The sequence below is a fragment of the Pinus tabuliformis genome, chromosome Q (genome assembly GCF_031772625.1).
Source record: "Pinus tabuliformis cultivar Carrire ecotype Pingquan chromosome Q, CPIR1, whole genome shotgun sequence".
NCBI lineage: Eukaryota > Viridiplantae > Streptophyta > Pinopsida > Pinales > Pinaceae > Pinus > Pinus tabuliformis.
In genome coordinates, this window is record NC_142296.1 from 773465565 (window position 1) to 773469772 (window position 4208).

The 4208-nt window shown below is 35.2% G+C and overlaps 1 pseudogene; it reads left to right on the plus strand.

The window, feature by feature from the left end:
• Positions 1-2508: 2508 nt before the first annotated feature.
• Positions 2509-2958, plus strand: LOC149221774 (dolichyl-diphosphooligosaccharide--protein glycosyltransferase subunit DAD1 pseudogene; annotated as a pseudogene).
• The last annotated feature ends 1250 nt before the right edge of the window (positions 2959-4208 follow it).

Here is a 4208-nt window from a genome sequence, read left to right on the forward strand (position 1 = left end):
CAATTGATTTTCACGTGTCCAACCAAATGTGTATAATGTTCATAAACAACAACATGGAACTGCAAAATAGAATCTTAACATAGGTGGCTATCTACGTTAAAAGGGGCATCATAAATGCTCATGTGACATCCTTGTGGAACCCTTCAATAACAATTAGAGTTGAAATAGATTCAACTATCTATCATGGAAAATAGCATTTGAACCCAGATATCCTATAAGGTTGTACCAAACCAAAATAATGGCAAGCAACAGATTAGTGAACTATCAATTTCACTAGAAGGTGTTAGTATAAGTTTTATGCATATAATTTCTTTAAAACCTTAGTGAGTATAAAAGTCCCACTCTTCCAATTTGATGGTTTTTCATCTTCCAAACCCATTTAATTAATCTTGGAAATAAACGACTCAAAACTTCAGAAACTATTTCCAACATGATTTTCATACTTTATTTTTTTTTTGTAAATTGAGAGAAATGTCCTCTAAATGCCAAAAGGTTCAAATTTACTATATATTTAATCATTGTTTACTAGTACTAATACAATTTCATGATATATAATGCAGCTCACAATATGACCAGACAATGAGAAATAATTAAATGAATGGAATAATTGCCTTCGCCCTGCTGCTATTAGTACTTCCCTTCCAAATGGCACTGTATCTCTAAAGGTGCCTACTCCTTTCACAAGTGGCCAGTGACCACAAAAGTTGTGAAGAAAGTTGAGGGTCCTTTTATCCAAAACTAGAGACACATTATTTTTCACGGCTTCTTATTTATTTATTTATTTATTTAGGGTAAGAGTGTGTTCTAATATTTTCACTGGTCCTTTATTGACTAAATAAGCTTCCATTTTAAAATCCCATATCTTTAGACGGTTCCTCAAATCAGCCTTTGTTTCCAACTATCATAAAACTGTGATTTCCCAACAATATGGCACAATTGGATGGGTCTTTGAAAGAGTTTTAATCATTTGCAAGCTGAGGAAAGCTTTCTTTATCTTGCTTCCAGTGTTACCTAGGAGTTGCTTTTGCACTCCCACATTTTATTCACAGGGCATGTATCATTTTGTGGACATTAATTTACTTATCTTATCTTATCTGCAATCTGGCCAAATATAATACAAAGACAAAATCCTGACAAACTAGAAGAGTTTTACAATCATACCTTAGGGCACTTTCATTGCTGCTGTATATGTGTGTTGCAGACAGCAAGGAAAACAGATAAGTCTTGGCCCATGAAAGCTCTTATATTAAATATATGAAACATATCTGTGTTGAACAACCACTGAGATAATCATACAAATTCTAACCTTTAGTATAATGCATATGTGCCATAATATGCAATTAAACTATGGAAACAGAGTGTTTGCGTCTCAACCACAAAGAATGTCAAACAAGTGGCTATCATCAGTCATTGGTTGTGGTAGCAGTGAAAAACGATTAGTGCTGTAAATTGATTGTGCATGCACTGATTGCTTCACAGTTGGACAGTTGCCGTAAACACGGAAACAACTTGCTAATTCAGGGTAATTAAGGGTTAGACCCACTCCACATGCAACCCCCTTGAGAAAATGAATATTCAATATACGTTCACACTCTCCTGGAATTTCATACTTGCAAGTATACCTTTCTTCATGTCAGGACTCATCACGAACCACCATTACTTTATACTATGTATCCATAAAATTCTGCCATTTTATTATTGCTTTTAGTGGCAACTAAAGACATAGCTAATATAGCGAAACCAGCATAAATATTAAAAATGCAAATATCAATTAACTACATAATTAATTTCATCAGAAACACTCAATTAGTGAAGCATAATAATGGAACAACGTATCTAATGTCATAGCAAGAATTGCATGTATATAGTAGGGAAGGAGGAGCTTTCCAAAATTTTCAATCTGGCACTAAAATTCTTGGGTCTGTCAACAATAACTTATGTTCTTGCTCATCTTCCATAAGTTATGACGATTTGGATGCCATGAAGTGAACATATCATGCCAATGTCGATTAATTTTATAGTCTCAGGGAAGTTGTTTGACATTGAGCCAATAACATGTTCAGATCAAGACATAATGGGTGGTCAGGCCAATTAGTGGTCCATGGAGTCATGGCTCTGCTCATTTAATCAATGTACATCGTTCCTTCCATCGCTGATTACACTAAGAGCTATTAAAGTGTTACCTGGCAAATGGTTTGGAAGTTTGAAATAATATCTCTTCTAGTCCAGCTAGAAACCCAAATTTACCTGCAGCTCAGGTCATCAATATGGAAAAAGTATCCTGTTTTTTTTTTTTGTGAAGTGTCACCATCCTCCTTGACTATAAGTGAAAGACTATGTCTAATTCCATTCTATGAGGAAATTAAGCAGAGTCGAATTGATTCTAAATATGATTCGATCCTAAGTCAAACTCATCAATTTGAGTTGCAATGAGGACTCAAACTCCCAAGTCAAACATGAGTTAGGTTGACTTGACAATTCTAATTCAAATCGACTTATTATGTCCAAAATCCATATTGTTCTGTAGTATGTACCATCATATGTACTTTGAAATGCATTAGAATTGAAAACTTGCATTATATGTTAAATGGGAACCTCAACAGCTAAGGATGCACAAGTTCTCGTTGCATCCCTTCGATCTGCATACTCTGCAACTCCTACCAAGTTGAAGATCATCGATCTGTATGTGGTCTATGCAGTTCTCACGGCAGTTGTGCAGGTTGTCTACATGGCAATAGTTGGATCATTTCCTTTCAATGCTTTTCTTTCAGGAGTTCTATCCTGCACGGGGTCAGCTGTGCTTGTAGTTTGTTTGCAGATGCAAGTCAACGAAGAAAACAAGGGATTCAAGGATCTTCCTCCAGAAAGAGCATTTGCAGATTTTGTTTTGTGCAATTTTTCACTTCACTTGGTGATAATGAACTTCCTAGATTAGTGGATAAGGACATGCAGAATTGGAATGAGAGGGTACCCATCACAAAGCAACAACCTTATAGGGGCCTGATTCCTATTTTTCTGTTATTATAGCTACTGTTCTATATTGTTTTATGAAGTTTCTTTGTCAATATGATCTAATAATTATGCATATGTGAAAATTATTTATGTAGGGTCTGCGTGTCACTCATTTTATTTTCCCAATTTTCTCAAGCTGCAACATGATACACTGGCGTTTATGCAGGTTGATAACCTAGCTGTAATCCTACCTCGATACAGTGATATTATAAGATTTATAACCTAGATCAATTTAGTGTGGAATTGTCATTTTGTTCTTGATACATGTTTACATGTCTGTTGTTAAATTTTTTTTTTCTAACAGTTTCCGTTTTACTGCTTCTTTGTAACTGCAGGTTCTTTCCACGCCTCTGATCAAGTGGTTTAGTGTTTCTGTGCATGCAGAGGTATCAAGTGACATGAGCCACCAAATGCTGATGCTAGAAAAGATTTGGCACCCAATCCTGACTCTCTACAGAATTTCTACCCACTGATATCATTTGATTCAAGTCTTGTAAACCAACAATCACCTTTGTTAGTTTCAGCTAATGTGAATGGGTGCCCAATATTTCTGCTTGCAGAAATTGGGGCTTATGTGATAACCAAAAGAAATATGGATACTGTTAATTTATGTGGTTCCTCTGACCTTAGTGAGGCTCCACGATTTCCTCTTGTAGCGATACAAATTAACATGATGACATCAAGACAGTTATATCAATGCAATAATTTAGATTTTCCCAATGTCAAATTTAGCTCTTCAAGCAACCGAAATCAAAATTCTGTAGCAATTTCAAGCATTTCATACATGGATAGTGAATATTCAACTTCAACTCAGTGAAAATGGATGAAAGATGAGAAGAACAAAATATTTGTCCCCTATTTATGTTAATAAGAATGCTTATGTTCTAAAAGTTTGGTGGTTATTCACATATTCTGAATCATATGACATCAAGTGTGCCATTTGCTATAATATACGCATTTTAGGAAACATTTTTTTTTTTACATATGAGCAAATGACATAAAGGCCTCTTATGTAAATGTCATGTTGTGCTTTCTTATAGAAATGACATCTTACTTTGAGGGGTGACTCACTGAAAACTAAGGATTTCTAGTCATTAAAAAAAATATAAAATCAAGGATGGCAGGTCAGGGAGGGATCCTCTATGATCCCGGAGGAAAAAGAGTAGCCACCTTAGATTTTAGGGTCTTGGCCAAGT